Consider the following 20,558-nt stretch of genomic DNA (forward strand, 5'->3'; position numbering starts at 1 on the left):
TTCTTCACCTACTCGGTAAGTACCTCGTTTGCATTCCTAACCCATGTAGTTTGAGTGAATCTGAATGAACCTCCAGTGAAAGAGGTAAACATGTAACCAAAGTTGGGCCAATCAAAGCACTTCATAAGGTTAAAGTGATTGATTGAGGATGGGCGCATGACATTTCATTTAAGTTGTCATATTAATGTTCATAAAATTATTTATAATTTATCACTCTTTTGGTGTCTGGACAGTCTCTAGTGATGTTCTCTCATTTCATCCCTGATGGTAATTTGTGTTGTCTCTCCCAATATCCTTCTGTCTGTCTATCTGTCTCTCTCTGTCTGTCTCTTTGTCTCTCTCCCCTCCTCTCCTCTCTCCTGCTTTGCTCCTCATTGCTTTTTCTTTTTTTTAAGTTTATTTATTTATTTTGAGAGGGAGAGAGAGAAAGAGAAGGAGAGAGAATCACAAGTACACTCCACGCTGTCAGTATAGAGCCCAACACAGGGCTCAAGCTCACAAACCATGAGATCATGACCTGAGCCGAAATCCAGAGTCACGTGCTTAACCTACTGAGCCACCCAGGCACCTCTCCCCTCATTCCTTTTTCTTGATCAGTCTAGTTAGAGGTTTTTCACTATGTTTTGGATTGATTTTCTCTATTTATCTCTAGTTTCTATCTCACTGGTTTCTGTTCTTTCTTTTTTTTTTTTCATTCTAATTACCTTGGGTTTAATTTGTTCTTCTTTTACTAGCTTCTTCAAGTAGAAGCTTAGATTATTCTTTTTAGTCCATAACGATGCCCCTGCCCACCAAATCATATTATATTGGGCTTTTATTTTCATTTGTTTAAAATATTTCTTCTGGTACTCCTTTGTGATTGAGTGGAAACCAAGTTATCTGCTTTTTTGAGCAATTATTAGTAAAATAGAGAAAAGAGTATTATATATCTGAGTAAATTGTGAGAAAACTCATTGGAACTTTAAAAGATACTCTTAGTAACTGATATGCCCACAACCCAGTGGTTTAGCATATAAGGGAAAGGTAAGAATATTTGACTCAGATGCACACACATACCCAAGCACATCCAGGCTCATGAACCTTGATTTCTGCTTATATGCTGTGATTTGGCCTATGCCTCCAGCTCCCTCAGATATGTGTATTTGATAGAAGCTGCTTGCCTGAAGTCATTTTTAGAGAATGTATTCCTCATCATGGTCATGTGGCAGAGGATATTTGAATTACAGCAACTTAAGGTTTTATTAGTCCAAGTAATTTTGAATTTTAGATGGGAGACTTTAAACTGAAAAACACCTTTGAATCCTAAATGAATTACTTTGATGTTGGTTTTATAGTTACTGTCATGGGCAGTGTTAAGAGGAATTTGAGCTAATCTGCATTAAAAAATGAGCTATTTCTATTTTACTTGCTTAAGGGTCAAAAAAGACAGGAAATAATAAAGAAGAGGGGAAAAGGAAGCTAGAATGGAAAATAAAATAGCATGCAGGGAGGCTGGAGCCCAGGGTATAGGTTTTTAAAATCCAGGAAGTGGTGATGAGGAGGAGAAGGAAGGAAGAGGGAAAGATAAGGAAGGAGGAGGTATTTGAGAAAGAAGACTCCCTAATACTGAATGTTAAGTTATTTGTGTTTCTGTGATGTAAACACTTCCAACACCTCAAATCTTGAGAAGAGAGACACAAAAGCAAATGAGTTCTGTAAATTTTGCAGAATTAAGGAAGAGTGTTGGTTTCCACATCTGCATTGGCACCGGGCAGAATAGAAATAGCCTGCAAGAGATGGAAACTGAGCTAAAATTAGGAGTAGAAGCTTGGAATCGGATTTGGGAATGTAAACTCCTGGGAATTTTCAGAAATCTGAGAGAAGACATTAAACTTTTCAAACGCCATGGAAGAGATATCTAGCAAAATATTATTGTAGATTTATTGAGCAGAATGACCCTAAGTGACCCTGTGTTAACCTCAGGCTCTGTGCAGCCAAACACCAATAGTACTCTGTCACTGAGCATCTATTATTAACCTACCGCTCCTGGCAATGGCAGTCTGCTGAGGAAAAGCTGTGCAGAGAAATAGTTCCATTTCTTCCTCAGATTTTGGCATAGTATTAGGAGGAAAATTATGTGAAAAATGAAATGATTTCATGTGACTGTTACATGATAAACCAGCTTCCTTGGGTGACATATTATCAGGCTGAAAGTGTGTGGCATGAAGGTTTTCCTCAAATTGTTTAAAATAATGTATGCAAAGTTATTTTTAAAACAACTTAGTCACCCAGAATTTATTTCATTCCCAAAGGCAGTTCATAAATTAAGATTTACACTTAACATGCTGCTTTCTTAATTTGGAGCATGTTAATATAAGAAAATGACACACGTTATTTTGGGGCTTCTAACTCAGCTCTTGCAGAGATGCTGTTTTTATGCTCTATATGAAAGTTATATATCATATTTTCATGTTTAATTTCTTCATTTTTGATGTGTACATCTATAATATTGGTGGTTATATAGAAATGAGACTAGGAAATATATTATCTAGTATTCTGTCAATCTGAACTCTGTTTTATAGCATGTTTCCACAGTGAAAATTGAAGATAACAATGTAAATAAAACAGTATAAGATTTTGATATGTGGTTTGAATCATTTGCCTGAGAATATTATTACATTAAATTATGCTTGATTTCATCTTAGTATTTTGACATGACTGATAAAATCTTCAGTGATAAAAACAACAGAGTTGTATGTCATTCATTGTCTCATTTTTTGCCTAATAATGAGATTTGGAAACAGGCTCAGAAAAATAATGCTTGTCTGTGGCATAATGGCTGATGCACTGCCTCTTAAATTCTACAAGTGTAAATATGCATAAAGTTCATATTCATGATGTATTTTAATCTTCAAAGGAATTGATACATTGGTTTGAATAAATACCCAGCAGGGTTCCATCATAGTTTCATGACTCAAGCTGTAATTTATGCCATATATATTTTTTATTTGAGATTGAAATATTATAAGAAGTTCTTATATGCATTTAGAAATATCCATTGGTAATTTTGTTTAATATTTGAAGTCTGCTGTATTCGATATCAAAAATTATTAACTTTGATTTTTCTTTTCTTTTGTTTGTACTTTGTAAACGAGCGCATACTACTTACAGGGCAATAACGCTAATTATCATGCATTCACCAATACCGTTAATAAACAGAGAAAAACAAAATAAAATAAAAAATAACTCTAGGTAGTCTTTATAATATTTTGAGTTATTTTAAAATGTTGAATATTTAAACATTAGTATGGTTGTGTGGTATGAAGGCATTAATTTGTATAGTTATTGATTGCATTTGCCAAAATGAATTGTTTTCAAACTTTTTTTTTTTCAAATCAAACACAGTTTATTACCCTAACTTGCCTCACAAAATCAAATTGCAAGCAGGAATGGATGGTCTGAGCTGATTGTTTCCAGATTTGTAAATTTCACCGACCAGTGAAATTAAAAGGAAAACAAATGAAGAAATTGGCATAGGTTTGTTAGTATTTCCTATTGCCAATGACTGTGTTAAACAAAACAAAATGAAATTATTTACAATTATCATTATTTCATAAAAGAGGATATATAAACAGCTCCTCCCCCCCAAAGGAAAAAGAAAAAAAAAACAGATGGTTATAATCTCATACAGAAGAAGTCTTTGAGAACAATTTATAAAACAAATTCTTTCTCATATTTATTTTTCATTGTTTATGCCATGAATTCCAACCTCATGTTCAGAAAACTTTATCTAAATGGATATCAAGGGAACATATTTTTCAGCTATTACCCAGACACTCTTTTTATCTTCCTGTCCAGATTCTTGGCTCCACACCTCATTCCTGATCCCTGTTTGTGTTGTCTTCCCATTGCATAATCCTTCTAATTTCACACCTGGCTTTGGAGACCTAGGTTTTCTGTAAAGATTTTGGGCTATGCACACTCCCTTGGTTTTATCATTTTCTGCTGATTTAGGGTGAAAAATCCCTGTGCTACCCTCCTGCCCCTTGGAATTCCCACCCTAGCTGTGATAGCCTCAGCTTTGATAAAAATTCAGATATATTTTCCCCAACCTAAATCAAATTTCAGTTCTGCTAGTTATATCAGCACAGTCCATCTTCTCTTCCTGGATATTAATTATTCCTTTTCACCAATGACATTTAAAATAAGAGCACATTTTGTTCAGTTGCATAATATAGTTATCTTAAGCTTTGAAAATGTGTGGGTTTTTTAATAATTATTATTTGTTTTTAATGTTTATTTATTTTTGAGAAAGACAGAGAGACAGAGTGCAAGCAGGGGAGGAGCAGAGAGAGAAGGCGATACACAATCTGAGGCATGTTCCAGGCTCTGAGCTATCAGCACAGAGCCCAATGCGGGGCTCCAACCCACGAACCGTGAGATCATGGCCTGAGCTGAAGTTGGACACTTAACCCAGGTACCCCTATAATTATTTTTTTAAACACAATTTACTGAGGTGAGTTCACATCATGATATGTTTTAAATGATATTTTATAGATTGTAGGACCTGAAATTTTCAAAATTTCAAAATAAAAAAAGGGTGTTTTGAGGATCCTCAAGCAGGTAACCTCAAGGTGAAGGGAGCCATAGCAATCACATTCCACTATGCCATCCATAATGCAGAATAATGATGTCTGAATTAAATGCTTATCCAACCTCCATTTGGACACTCCTAGTCATGGAGAGTTCATTGCCATATAAGTTATCTCATTGTATCGTGGGGCATCATCATGGAAATTTCTCTCCTAGAATGACCTAAAATCTGCAACTCTGTATCTTTTTTCTAATAATAACCTTTCAAGTATTTGAAGATAGTTATCAACTCCCTCAGGAGTCTTTGCTTCTTTAGCTTAAACATTATTAGTCCTTTCATCTATTCACTTTTCATATGACATATTTTTTGGACCTTAATCTTTTAGACTGAATTTTCCTAAATATATTGACTATTTTCACAGTGTTTTTTTTTTAATTTTTTTAACGTTTATTTATTTTTTAGACAGAGAGAAACAGAGCGTGAATGGGAGAGGGTCAGAGAGAGAGGGAGACACAGAATCTGAAACAGGCTCCAGGCTCTGAGCGATCAGCACAGAACCTGATGCGGGGCTCGAACTCACGGACCGCGAGATCATGACCTGAGCCGAAGTCAGATACTTTACTGACTGAGCCACCCAGGCGCCCCTACGATGTTTTTTTTAATGCTTATTTATTTTGGAGAGAGAGAGAGAGGCGGGGGGGAAGGGGTAGAAAGGAGGGAGACCCAGAATCCAAAGCAGGCTCCAGGCTCTGAGCTGTCAGCCCAGAGCCTGACGTGGACTTGAACCCACGAACCCATGACCCGAGCCGATGTCAGACGCTTAACCGACTGAGCCACCCTGGAGCCCCCATTTTCACAGTGTTTTTATTCATGGCAGCTTCTGGCTGGTCACCACATTCCTGAAAAAAATTCTACAAAACAGAGCATGGTTGACTATTTCTTTTGGATCATCTGAACAAAGTACTCCTATTAATTAATACAGCATAAGACTAGGTTAGATCCTCAAAGATGTTCACATGAATTTTGTAATACAAAAATCCCTAGATTTAATCTTTGTGCTAAAATAGATTCTTTTTATCCAGTTTTTGTTTGAATTTCTGAACCAAAATGTAGGGCTTCAGATTTAACTTTGTGAAAATTAATGTTGCCAATACATTTTAGCACTCTCTGTAAGATGGAGATACTTTACATTATTTAAAGAAAGATCACTTTAAATCTTGTTGTATTATATAATATATGTATTTCTCCATCTCCTCTTATTTGCACATTCAGCTCAGTTATTTTAAAATAAATTTGTGTCAAAGATAAACAACAAAATGAATATGCTCAGGAACTCTACAGTTGAGACTTCTCATCAAGTTTATACTCTGGCATTAATTCACATTAATTGAATATAGTTTTGAATATAAGTCCAATTAAATATATTATTATTCAGCCCATGTTTTATTCAGAGGTATGATTGGAAACTTTATTGCTTCCTTTCTAAAAGATAATAATATCTGAATAGCCATCTCAAACATAAAATGACCCTATTCAATAGTTTTAGACATATTAGTTTTATTTTCTGGAAGTTTGTTGGACTTTTTTTTTTCCATCAAAATGTAAAGTCTTTATAAGAGATGTGTTAGTTAACACAGATCCTTTAGAAAGGAGGGCCTGAGGAGCAGTCAAAGTGTTGCTGCCTAAAGAGGTACAAGCATTTGTGTGTGGTAAGATAAAGAGAAAAAAGGAACTGAGGCAAGGAACAGAGTGAGTGGAACAGAGCCAGTAGGTTTCTCAGTGGGCATGTTTGCTTAATATTTAGTACTTCCCAGAAGATTGTAAGGAGTAATCCCACCTCAGTGCATGGAAGAGAGTTAAAAGGGGGAAATATATCTGCCTTGGTCTGTGTTATTCCTGCTTTGTATCAGTCAAGATTCACCCACACTTACTCCCCATATCCCACCAGCTCAACTATCTTGTCCTTCCAACTTTGTTCTCCCCTGGTATATCTGTGCCTGTCAGTATGTAGTTAGGAGGCAGCAAATCTCAAACCTGGAATTAAACCACATGTATTAGTCTGCTTAGGTTGCCATAACAAAATACCGTAGGCTGGGTAACCTAAACAACTGATTTCTAAAAGTTCTGGAGGCTGGAAAGTCCAAGATCAGAGTGCCAACCTGGTCAGGTGGTGGTGACAGCTCTCTTGCTGGCATGCAGATAGCTACCTTCTTGCTGTGTCCTCACATGGTAGCGGAAGAGACAGAGTCTGAAGTCTCTTCTTCAAAGGGTGCTAATCTCATGCTGAAGATCCCACCCTCAGGGGTTCAATATGTGGGGACACAATTCATTCTATAGCACCCTCCCCCTCAAATTCATGTCCTTCTTACATGAAAAATACATTCATTCCATCCCAACAGCTCCAACACTTTTAGTTCATTCTATTATCAACTCTAAAGTCTAATAGAGTCCAAAGTCTTATCTGAGTGTCTTTTAAAGCAGATATGGGTGAGATTCAAGATTCAACTAATGCTAAGGCAAAATTCTAATCTAACTGTGAACCTGTGAAACCAGACAAGTGATATGCTTTCAAAACACAATGGTATTCCTATTCCAAGTGGTAGAAATGGGGAGGAGAAAAGGGGCAACAGGTCCCAAGCAAGTCCAAGACCTAACAAGGCAAATTATATTAGATCTCAAGGCTGGAGAAAATCCTCTGGTTGGATGTTCTGTCGTCTACACCCAGTAGGGTGACAGCATACCCATCCTGCCATCACCACCATGGCCCTTTGGGGCAGCCCTGTCCCTTTTGGTCAATATTGGGCAGAAAACAATAGAAATACAACACATTGCTAATGTGTAAATTAATATAATCTTTCCAGAGAACAACTTTGCAATGCAAACCAAAAGCCATAAAATTTTGCATATCTTCTGGAGCAGTGACTTCAAGTGTAGCTATTTATAGTAATAATATTTCTATAGTTGCATAAAACATTATAATACAAGAATGTTTATCACAATAATTATATTAAAATGAAACATGTGGAAACCCCAAATGTCAACAGAGATTGATGTAGTTACTCAGTAGCCTAATGTGCAGACAAAAAGAATGACAACATCTTACTCAGACTATTTAATGTCATATAAGAAATCCAATGTATAATATATAAATGAAGCAGGTTATCAAACAACATGTGAAATTGTGGTAGATGCTGTGTGTGTCACAGCCATGTACCTTCACCCTCACTATTTCAGTCTATGCTTGCTCGACTTCTAATTGCTGGATTCTACTTCTGTTTGCCTGAGTTTTCTTTGTCCAGGTGCTTAGCAGGCCAGAATGCTAAAGAATAAGGCTCCTGGATGCGTACTTGCCCAATAATTGATGGAGTTCATGTACAAATAGCCCAGGTCACACACTCTTTTGCTGAAGTGCTCCATACTGACTCCCAGAGTTCCTCATTGGGATCAGATCCAAGAATCCACAGTGATGACTTCCCAGGTAATGTACCCTCTGTTGGCTGCTTTGTCTTCCCTGACTCACTTTTCTACCTTCCTACCTGTGTTTCCTGATGTCATCACTCAGGTGAATGACTAGCACTCAAATCCTTGTCTCAGGGTCTTCGTCTAGGTACATGCAACTTAAAATACAATTCAAACAATTTCAATTAAAAATAATATTTATGTCTCTATAAAACTGATTGCATATATTTCCATTGAATTAGGAATTCTGGTTTTTACTGGGGCTGGTGAGATTATAGATGGGCATTTTATTCCTTTTTCCCTATTTGCATTATTTTGAACGGACGTGGAAGAAACAAAAAAATAATAAAAGTTATTTTAAACAGGAAAAAACAACAAATGCCTTTTCTCTTGTTCACTCTTTCTCAATCCTATTCTCATTTCAGTCCCTTCAAAGGAAAGCTACTTAATATGAGTTCTATTGATTTATAGTGCAAAGACAGTGTGTAATTATATAATGGCTTTTAGTCAAAGGAATATTAAAGGTAATACAGGCCTCAAGCTGTTCCTGTAGCAAGTGAATTTCAACTTTAAACTTTCAATGTTCTTTCTGCCTTGGCTACATCTTTAAATATTTCAGAGCTAAGAAATTCTGTTTTTCACCAGAAGAGGATTGACCTGTATAAACCAATAGCATTTTCAGAATTGTACGTACAGATATGCCTGAAAAGTACCCTTTTCCTAGATTGTGTTATTTTAAAGTAATCCTGATTCCTTTTATATGAAAAGGTATCAGACCTCAGGACTTCAGAAATGTTCATTTTCACAAAAGCTTGAAGGATATTTGTTTACTTATCATGCAATTCTATTTGTAGGGCTGGAGAGAATAGTAAATTCTTTAGACAAATCTTTAAGTCTTTGAAATGAGTATTTCTGTGAGTGGAAAGGATGTGGAGCCAAGAGTTAGGAGACTTGAATTCATAGCCTTGGACCAGCTAGTGACCTGTTTGTTCAGCTGTGGGGTTAATAAACTTCAGGCAGAGACAAAAGAATGAGCAAAGTAAAGGAATGTGTTAATATCTATTGGGAACAGGCAAGTTGCATAATGAGTAAAGTGATCTATTTTGGACCATTTTTTTTTAATGTTGATGAACACATGAGTACTGAGAGGTATTTCTTTACCCTAAGAAAAGCAATGGTGCAGGTTTGGCTGACAGTAACAAATGCACTTGGTCTCAGTTATAAAGGGTGTATGGGAACTGTGGTCTACGGATGATTGTATTAGTTTGCTAGGGCTACCATAATAAAATATCACAGAGTGGGTGACTTAAACAACAGAAACTGCTTTCTTCCAATTCTGCGGGCTGGAAGTCCAAGATCAAGGCTTCTGCAGGGGTAGTTTCTCCTGAAGCCACTCTCCTGGCCTTACAGATGGCCATCTTCTTAATGTGTCCTCTCATGGCCTCTTCTCTGTGCATACACTCCTGGTGTTTCTTCATGTAAGGACACCAGTCCTGTTGGATTAGGTCCCTGCTCTAAGAGACCGATTTTAACTTAATCATCTCTTTAAAGACCTTTTCTCCAAATAGGGCTACATTCTGAAGTACTAAGGACTGGGACTTCAACATATGAATTTTGGGGTACACTATTCAGTCCATAACAGTGACTTGGGTAGTAAGGACGATGAAGGCTCAGATCTGGGGACTGCTGAACTCCGTAACTTAATGATCTATCAAAATCTATTTTGAATCTCAGGCTATATTTTTCTTGATATAGCTTTGAAAATCTGTTTCTAAAATTAAATTTCTATGTGTCTGTTTCTTTTCTTTTGAATTGTAAATATAGAAAATTGCTAACAATTGGCTCCACTTAAAAGTAAGTTGACTATGAAACATTCACACACACACAAAATTGATTATATATTAGGCCAAAAGAAAAAAATGTCAATACATCCCCTAAGGTGGAAATCCTGAAACTACAGCAATAGAACAAGAAATCAATGACTAAAAGATGTTAAAAAAAAAAAAAAAGTAAAGGAAGATAGTAAAATAATTGCAAATAAAGCATTTAAAAAAAAAAACTCTTCTAAAAACTCAGGTTAACGAGGCAAGTAAAAACTATGTGGTAGCAAGGATAGTAATGAAAACTTTTCAATTATTCCTATTCAGTACTCTGAAATTATGATGTTATTAAATCAAAGTTATAACAATAAATTAATCTTTATAAATAAATAGGAGTAAAAAATAAAATGTATTAAAACTATATTTTTGGAAAGCAAAACAATTCAAAATGTATGTGCTATACATTCTGCCTCAGAAGGCAGATAAGTTGCAATACTAAAGAAATAAAAAAAACAGAATTAATGAAGATGAGAGCATAAATTAATGAAACAGAAAAGAAAATATTTATCTTCAGAGTGATTTCTTTTTCTTTCCAGAGCTATTTCTTTAAAAAGTCCATCTAAACAACACAGATACACAACATCCATGATGGGAAATTATTTACTTAGATTTTGAAGAAATTTAACTATTTTAAATGAGTACTAACTACATACATTTATATCGATAAATTTGACAATATAGCTCAAATGAATACCCTTCCTGAAAAAATTAGCAATTTGTACTCAAGAATAGTTAGAAACTATAACTAAAGAAACTCTAAAGAATAGTTAGAAACTATAAATCAAAGAGCTCTTTCCCCTCTTCACCCCTGACCCATAGGTATCAGATCCAAATGTTTGGACAGCAAATCCAACTCAATTTGTAAGGCACAAAAATTTGAGATATTAAAGCTATTGCAAAACATAGATAAATATATACAAATTAATAATTCATACTATGAAAATGGTATGTTTTAGTTCTAAAAATGTTGGAAGAGAGCACCAAAAAAAAGGAAATTTGTGGACTTCTCCTATATATGAACATAGAAACAAAAATATTAATGACAGCCATCTAATATAATCTAGCACAATATTAAAACAACACTGTGCTATATTTCAGAAATACAAAGATCGCTTAGCATTTAGAAATCTATTAAAGTAATTCACTACATCAGTAATTAAGGAGAGAAAGTACATGATAGATGCTAGAAAGGTCCTCTGATGAAGTTTAACATCCATTTCTGAGGAACATCTTTAGTAACTTGTAAATCAAAGGAAATATGCTTAGTTTTAAAAGTTTTTTTTTTAAATCAGTAGTTAACAGCAGAAATCATACTCATTAAGAAACACTAGAGGAATTTCCCATAAATTTAGGAAAAAGACAAGGATGCCCACTCATTACTTTTATTTAACATCAGGCTGGAGACCCAAGGATATGAATGGGCAGTTACAGAAGACTGCAAATGAACAATAAACATGAGAAAATATGCTCATCTCTAGTAATAATAGGAATGAAAACTAAAACTACAATAAAATGTAATTTTTACTAATTGGATAAAAGATTAACAGTGCTTGATTTTGATGCAATTGCTCTCATTACCTAAGCCCTTCTTATGTTCCTTCCTGTCTCAGTGCCCCTACTTCTCTATGGATTAATGAAAATCACTTTCATTAGAACTAGTTCTAGAACTAGAACTAGTTCTTTCATAATTCCAGAACCTCAAGGCATCCACTGACAGTTGATGGCTTTCTCTTCTGAAAAAAAACTGCAGATGGGAAAGATCTGAGTAGTTGAGGGAGGGTTGGGATGGAATGGGGGGAGAGCTTTGGTCCTGTGGATGGTGGTGGTTTTTCTCTTTCTTTCTTTCTTTTTTTTTTTTGTAATTTTTAACGTGTATTTATTTTTGAGGGAGGGAGAGAGAGAGAGAGAGAAACAGACCACGAGTGAGGTGGGAGTGGGGGTGGGGGTGGACAGAGAGCGAGGGAGACACAGAATCCAAAGCAGGGTCCAGGCTCTGGGCTGTCAGCACAGAGCCTGACGTGAGGCTCAAACTCACTAACCATGAGATCATGACCTGAGAAGTCAGCCACCTGACCGACTTAGCCACCCAGGCGCCCTGGTGGTTGTTATTTATTTTTTTTTAAGTGTCTGAGAATAAATACACCTTGCCACTGTAAGGATTGATTTCCTTCCTGCCCATTAACATGACTTAAATCCTATTTCCTGAAAATAGTAACCATTACAGTCTTTGCTATGGTGCAATCTTTTCCTTGTTCAAGGTTATACTACAAACCTCTATCACATTAATCTACATATGAATAGAAAATGGCCAATTTGCTGATTTCTAATCCCCAGAAATCTCCACTGACCACTTGACTGTATTTGCAGTAGGCAGGGAAGGGTGGAGGACATTTCAATGCACTCTCCCTTTGGTAGCAATGGGCAGAAACATTGTATTACACGATTGGACTTCAACAAAAAAAGCAGCCAGAGGCCATTTGGACTGGCAGTCTAGTTCTTAATCACAAAAGAATTAATGAAGAATTAATGATTCATCTAAGCCCTGTGCTATCTTTCCTGGATCTGGAGGCTAAATGCTGGCAATGTCTTCTTAACTGTGCTGAGGGGTCAGAAGAGGGACTCTCAGGGAGACCTTATAGCTTGCGCAGGCTGCCCCAGTAGGGTCCTTCTCTTTGCCTAATGTACAAGGTATTCTTGCTTGGGAAAGTGCCCTATCCACAAAAAGTCATATATCTTATCTTGTTGAGACCACAGGCAGTTAGGATGGTTGATTTTTGCTTCTGGCCAAACCATAAAGAGCTAAAAATGACCCATATAGTCTGGAGGGATGGAAATAAGATAGATTCTGAGTAATAGATTCAATTCCATTACTCAGGGATGTATAAAAAGTGAAGTTTTCTATAGAGACTTCACTGAGACCAAGATTTAATAGCAAGAATAATCCTAAGGACAGAAAGGTAACTGTTAGTCCACCATATTGGATCAGAGATAAAGATCTTGGGTCAGAGTTGGGGTTTGAAAAGTATAAATCTTTAGTGCAGTGGATGACCAATGGTTCCTGCAGTCACAGAGGACCACCACATGGGGGTGGCAAACCTTTGCAATCATGAAGGAGCCAGCGCAACTTGTTTCTGGGTTGTGAGTCTCAGGTGAGATATCACATAGGTCATGAAGTACCTAAAAGCAATTGTTCACACACTGGTATAATCATTCATGATTTTGTTTTCTTGTGAAGATATTTAATAATAAGAAGAAAATCATTATTTTTCTCCATGCTGTCAAACATTGCTTTATAAAAAGAGGAATCCATAACGACTCCCTTGTGAGCTTATTCATTTTTACCTGAATATCAGATATATTTTTCCTCTCCTGGAAAACAGTTCATTAATCAAATTTGAGGGTTCCTTTATCTTTGTTCCAAATACATTAACTAATTCTATCAATATCCTTATTACATGGAGATCAAATCTTTTGAGTTTCTCATTATCCTTCTATAGCACAGTTTTGTCTAAATCCTTCTCCTTCAGTAAAACATTGGAGATATTTTATGTCTTAAGTTCACCAAGTCTCATGCACTAGAAATTCTTTTTTCCAGTTTTTCTTCTCATTCAAACAGTTATTTTCTATCTTTATATAATGTTGATATACATTGAATGTTGCTAGCTGTTCACTGTCCCCTGATTTCATCCTCTTCTTTTCTATAGTGACACAACTCCTGAATTTTAGCTGTGCATGCTGTTCCTTTAAACCTTTTTTTCTTTTCTTTTTTTTTCCCCCACTAGCTGGAATGGAGATTTCATGGGCCATGTGCATGAATGATCTCACTGATGGCAGAGCAACAAAATCAAGGACCTGTGGCCATCAGTGAGATGGCTCAGTAGCAAGTGAGTCTATATACTAATACAAGCATCTAATATGTGCCAGGTGATAGTTGAACACATTATGTGCATTACCATATTTAATCTTCATAACCACTCTGTAACACAAGTCTTGTCATTATTGCCATTTTACAAATGAGTGAATCAAGGGACTTAAGAAGTTTGGCCAAAGCCACACAGCTAATAAGTGGGAGACCTAGAGCCTCTGCTCTGAACCATCATGCCATGTATCTACTCAAGGATGACTCCATTCCTTCCCTCATTTCTCACATATAATTAGGACCACGGCCTGCAAATCATTCTTGATGCTAGTGTTGGAATCTATTCCTTTCTTCCAGTTCTGCTACCATAAGCCACCCCTGTTCTCCCCCGGTAGTTTCCCAGCTGCCAATCATATTCTCTTTAATTCGTTTTCTTTTAACGTCCAAAGTTACCTGCCTCCCCAAATAGATTTGATGGCTTGGATTCCTTGTCAATTCTTTAACAAAGGCCCTTGTTTATGATATGGCTCCTGGAATATCTTTTTGACCTCCTAATTTTTGCCCCACTTCCTCTGTCAACCCCCACACCATCTTTTCTCTATTCCCCACTAATACTAATTGACCTTTGCTCATGCTGTGTTCAGCCATGTGTATTCCTGCCTTGGAGCATTTGCACGTGCCTGGAGTATTAATTCATGACTCTCCCTCACTGACTCCTCCTCCTCCCTTAGGTTCAGCTTATGTCTGAATTTTGGAAAGCGTTCTCTGACTCTTTGAATCTGTGCTGGCTGATAACTCCAAGAAGCAGCTCTGGTCATTTGAATCAGGTATAACATTTGCCTTTATGTCTCTGATATATTCTTGACAAGCCTATCAACTCCTTGAGGGCAGATCTCTTTTGTTTATTGCTATATCCAGTTGAGATCACAGGGCCTGGCATAAACTAGGCATTTAATAAATATATTTGGAATGACTGAATAAATGGATGAAACTGGGAGGTGGCAGCAGATGGCCATGAGGCTCCCTAGGTCTGTGCTTGTGACCTTGGTTCAGGTCTGAAATTATGAATTCTGGAATTGGAAACATTGATTTTGTGTGGTTTCTTCTTCACCAAGCATCTTGATTATAGCAAGCACTTAAAATGGCCTACCCCATCATCCTACTAAGTTAGGATTATTACAAAGGTGAGTGCTTATGCTTTAACTCTTCAACGGGTAATTGTGTACCCCTTTACCCGCCAAAAATATGTGAGGGGAATATTCCTCTGCTGCTGGTTTCTGCAGCTGGTAGTGTTGGAAATGTCCATATACTGGATGTGTGAAGTGGATGAAGCCAAAAATTTTCAAGGGAACCCACAGAGAGCAGCTATTGTGATGTGTCACAGTGTCCTCTGATCTAAGCTTCAGGAAATCTGGCTCGTTGTTCATGTTTCTGGACTCACAGTCAAATGCCCTAGCGAGCCATGTATCTTCTTTATCTCTGCCTCAGCATTAGGTAAGTTCTGCCATACTACACCAGCTTTATTCTCAGAGCAGGGAGAACAAGGGAGTGATGGTCACAGCATCTTTCACAGGAAGTTGTGGGGTTAGGAGTGAAGATTTTATGAGTTGGAAAGGAGAAATCACTCTAGGCCAGCCACCTTGATCTCTTCATATTTTCTCTTAAAATGACTACCATCCATAGCTTATTTTTTCTCTTTCCGATACAAGATGTGGGGAGGTGGGGCTGTTAGTAGTGGACAATGGTAATCATGATCTAAGTTCAAAAACCTTAAATCAAGTTGGCTATCCTTTATTGTTATCTCCAGATTTGGATGGTTGCCAAGATCTTTAAATTCTGCATGCCAAACACCAGTGCTGTCTGTCCTTTCTATTCCATTTCAGTAGTCATCACATGGGTGTAAAAGCCTCACTGACTATGAGTCATCAGACTAACTGTAACAACTTCCTCTCCAGGCTCCATGTCTGTAGGCTCTGCATCTTTAATTTACCGTACACGCTACAACTCAATTAATCCTCATGAAGGTCTGTACTGACCTGGTCCCAAACCTTGGCTATTCTCCATGACCTTCAGGATAAATTTCAAATGCTAATAATTCAAGATGCTCATAATCTGGGCTCAATTTACCTGTGCAGTATAATATCTTATTGTTTTTCTGGGTTGATTATACCTATAACTGAGCTTGTTGGGGAGAAATCACATTTTCTCCATTTTCTTCAGCAAGCTAAAGCTCTTTAAATGACAAATCCATCAGGTTCCATGGCTTTTTGGTCAGTCTAGTTCTTAAAAACTCCCCTCTAGTGCAATTTTTAAATTCTACTTTTTAAAAAAAAATTTTTTAATGTTTGTTTATATTTAACAGAGAGAGAGAGAGACAGATTCAGAGACAGAGCATGAGTGGGGGAAGGGGCAGAGAGCGAGGGAGACACAGAATCAGAAGGCTCCAGGCTCCGAGCTGTCAGCACAGACACCTAATGGGGCACCTGGGTGGCTCAGTTGGTCGAGCATCCGACTTTGGCTCAGGTCATGATCTCGCGATCTGTGAGTTCGAGCCCCACGTGGCGCTCTGTGCTGACAGCTTGGAGCCTGGAGCCTGCTTCGGATTCTTTGTCTCTCTCGCTGTCTGCACCTCTTCCTCACACACACACACACTCTCTCTCTCTCTATCTTTCTTTCTCTGTGTCTTTCTCTCAAAACATAAACATTAAAAAACTTAAAAATAAATAAAACTCTACTTTTATCTCCTCCCTTCCATTTAATAGGCTTCATCTGTGTCCTGGAGATCTTTAGGATGTTCTTGCCCTCCTCTTTATCTTCTTTCCCTGGTTCTAGATCCTTAGGTGTGTTAAGGAGGGGGAGGAAATCCCTTTTTCTTTGATGGTCATTGTAATCTTCTTTCCGGGGTTGTACCTGTTTCTCTACTATCAACTCATTGTCAATGCCTTCTGTGTTTTCCTTACCGAATTGTGGGATTGTTAGCTGCTCTACAGCCACCTCCCTTCCTTATCCCCATGTCCCCCTTGTCCTCTTCCTCAGCTCAAAGAGGTTCCAAAGGCAAATCATCTTATATGCTGATATATTCCAAACATGAAATGAAAGATCAGTTACCCTTGTGTACTGAGTAAATCTCTTGGAGATGACATCACTTGGCTTTGGGGGAGGATTAAGCACCCCTCCCCCTTTTATGGAGAGGAGAGGGGAAAATAATATGAAACTCTTGCCCTGGCAGATGACTTATATTTTTGAAATTTCCTCCACTCCCATACCCCCACCATTGCACATTCCTCTGCTAGTGTAGACTGTCATGAGGTAATGGTTGTAGGATAGATAACATAGCTTAGTTACCTCTAAAAAGCCTTAAAGGAGTGTCTAACGTTTCAAGGGTTTTCAGAATGTGCTTTTTTTGGCTGTTGGTCCTTAGCTTTAAGTTCTGGGAAATTAGGAAAAGTCTAACTCAGTGTTCTTATAGATTCTCAAATAGGCATATTTCTTATAATAAAAATAATAGCTGGATTTTACTATGCATTTAAAAGGCTAACTATTGTACAAAGTACTTTGTTGCATTATCCCATTTAATTCTCTAACCACCTAATAGAGTATGTATTACTAGTATCATTCTCATTTGATAGATGAAGCGCTTGAAGTGTAAATAAGTTATACAACTTTTCTAAGGTCATATATGCAGGAAGTGGCAGTACCAGGACAAACCCAGGTCTGTCTGACTTCTGTACCCACACTCAACCTCTATGACATATTGTCTCCAAATACACCATGCACTTTGCCTTTATCCATATTGTTGAAATTAGACTTTAGAGATTATCCACTTAGATATTTCCATCATGCAGATCAGAGCCTTCACTGAGAGAGGATAGGTGAATTTGTCAAGGTCACATATCAGAACTTCCTCTCCTGAAATACCTCCTTTGCTATCCTATATATCTAGACCCTCTGTGGCCTTCAGTACCTAGCTCAGGTCCCGTCTCATCCCACCTCCTAAAGCCTTTCATGTCCAGCCCAGTCCTCAGTGGTCTCACTTTCCTCTGAAACTGACACCATGTCCTGCTGGTATACCATTTACTTGGCATTTCCACATAGACTATCTTGCCATTTATTTAATTCCCATGTGACTAATTTAAAAAATCATTCCACATGCACATGCCTTTCTGTGTCATATAGATTGTAAGTAACATGAGCAGTACTTTAAAAACTATTTTCTCAGGTTGCATTTTCATTTTAGATTATTGTAAATGTGTTGACGCAGTGTACCTGGAGATGAGTAAGAAATTCTCTAATCTCAAGGAACTTTCTGCTTTGTAAAGAAAATAGTTTAGGTGCATACATTATTGTTTTTAAAAGAACAAGTAATATAAATGCCAAAGGTATGAAACTTGAAAGGACAGATCATATCAGGTTTGAGAAGATTTGGGAGGCTTCTTAGAGGAAGCAGATGAAAGATCATCCCTGAAGGTGAAGATATGGGTTTATGAGCATTGAAGGCCAAGGAAAACCAAAAGGAAAGAAATGGTGCTCAGGGAAAAGGGCTCATTATGTCCTCTTTTGCAGTGTGGAGGCCCCACAGGTTGACTGCAGATTACAGACTTTGTTTGACCAGTACAATATTTCTTTACCAATTATAATCTGAATGTCCTTAGGTAGTCACGCCTACTCTTCATACTCTCTGTTGTTTTGCAACAGGCCTGCCTAGACTCTGAAGCTTTTGGAGTGAGGAGATAACAGGAGGATGCTGGTAAGATGGCTGGAAGACCAATGTAATACCAGGGTAGAGATTTTCAACCAAACGAGTCATTGGGGAAGACCCAAGTTTTGGAGGGAAAGAGTAATGTGATAGGAGCTGCACTTTGAGGTGGTAATTCTGGCAGTGATGTATAAGATTGATTTAGAAGAAGGAAGTGGGGATCAAGAATTCAATGCTCCCTATGTTCCCTTGCAGCCTATGGCACAGGTAGGTGTAGCTCTCCAACAGTTCTTGTGGCCCGTGTCGCAATGTTGGCCCTGTCTTGTGTTCCCTAATGTTTTCTGTTGTAGCATTCTTTACTCACGCACTAGAGATCTGGAGTTGTGCCTTGCATCTTTTGCGTGTCACACCATGTTGGCACACGGCAGGCAGTCCATGGACAGTTGTTTGACTAGCAATTCTGTGTTACTTCCCTGGAGACAACTAGAGTGGTGAGGAAGGACATTAGTTGATATGCTCTATCAGTTTATGTTATTAAAGAATTTCTTTCAGATAGATACTCAAGCACAGAATGTGTGTTCTAAAATGCTTTTGTTTTGTTCTAGTCCCAACATAATGACATTTTATGCTAGAATCTTTCATGTTCGAGATAAAATATCTTTCTTTTTGTAGTCTGACATACATGATATGATCTGAATTATTCAGGATTGTTTTAGCTCATGTTGCATTTTGAAGTCTAATATGCAGAGAAATTTTGACATAATGTGGTGCTAAACTCACTCATTAATACATGGGAGGCTTTTACTAATTCAATGGAAATTTAGAGCCTATAACATCAAGTACCAAAGCTACTGAGTTTCAGGGAGGCACCTTCTCACTTGAGTTCTTCTCAAAATCAAACCTTCCTATTTCAATATTGTAATTAAAAATGTAGGCTTGAAGGATTGGCTCGGTGGTCTGTTGATCTTTGTAGGGAAAGTGGACAGGGCTCACAGGACAGCTGCCACATGTTATCTACCACACTATAAAACAAGAATATGGTGATTTAACAAAAATGCTAGAGATGTATTGGTTTCTTCTATAAAAAGCCTCAAGTCTCATGGTGCTCACACACCTGGTCTTGGAAACCAAATAAGCAGTGCAGGAACTGCTGTCTGGACCAGGGGTTTTTGTTCCAAATAGTTTTTGTAACATTATCTTTAGACAGTTCTCTCCAGGTTTATGTTTCATTATCTTATGTTTTTGTTTGTTTGTTTTTTACAAAATATGGGCAAAAAGTTGTAATTACCCATTCAACTGTTTCATCTTTGAAGTATTTTTTGTTGTATCTGTAGACTTTTTTGTGATTATAAAAACAATATAATTTTAAAAACAAAACAACAGAGGTGAATGAGATAGAGTAGACTTCCTATGATTCCTCTCCCCAGACAACAACCACTGCCAACTATTTCACCTTTTGATGTCAAATGTCATAGACAGCTAGATAAGAGGGATTCTTGGTGCTTAGACCAAAAGAGTAAGTAATGGTGTTTCTGTAAGTCCAACTGTGAAATATTCTTTGAAAGTCAGTGAGGCAGTTTGCTTCATGTTTGGATTTTATCTCGGTCTAAGATCTTACAAACTAACATCTTAACTCTGTGGCTGTGGAAGGACTGCTTGCTGACTACAGTTTAGATCTATTAAACTCTTCTGTGCTATAATTTAAATCAGTGGCTGAATTAACCTGGTGGATAACTTACCGGATCCTAGAGATACTGCAGGTGGTTTCCCTGGGTTATTTAGGAAGTTGTCCAGATAAATTCCCTCTGGGGTAACATAGTAACGTGCCACACAGTCTAGGTTGAAAAAGTCATTTTAAGATAATTATTCAACTTGATTATATTAATCATGAAAATGTTTCAGTGGTCCACAGGTAGTTTGTAGCAGAGCTAGAAAAGACTCCTGTTCTCCTTTACTTTACCCTTCCCAATGTCTCCTGCCCCATCGATCCCTTCAATCCAATGTAGTTCTGAAATCATTTCATCATTACAACTTTTGTATAAGTCCCTGTTGCACTGTTGAAAAACTGCTACTATTTTGTTCATGGAATCA

The 20,558-nt window shown here is 37.4% G+C and overlaps 1 long non-coding RNA gene across 1 annotated transcript; it reads left to right on the forward strand.

Moving 5' to 3' along the window:
* Positions 1-7,624: 7,624 nt before the first annotated feature.
* Positions 7,625-18,584, forward strand: LOC125909025 (uncharacterized). The gene is made up of 4 exons (XR_007453522.1): positions 7,625-8,051; positions 13,695-13,796; positions 14,503-14,598; positions 18,467-18,584. It is a non-coding gene; the product is annotated as an uncharacterized LOC125909025 (long non-coding RNA).
* The last annotated feature ends 1,974 nt before the right edge of the window (positions 18,585-20,558 follow it).

The sequence above is a fragment of the Panthera uncia genome (assembly GCF_023721935.1).
Source record: "Panthera uncia isolate 11264 chromosome B3 unlocalized genomic scaffold, Puncia_PCG_1.0 HiC_scaffold_1, whole genome shotgun sequence".
Taxonomy (NCBI): domain Eukaryota; kingdom Metazoa; phylum Chordata; class Mammalia; order Carnivora; family Felidae; genus Panthera; species Panthera uncia.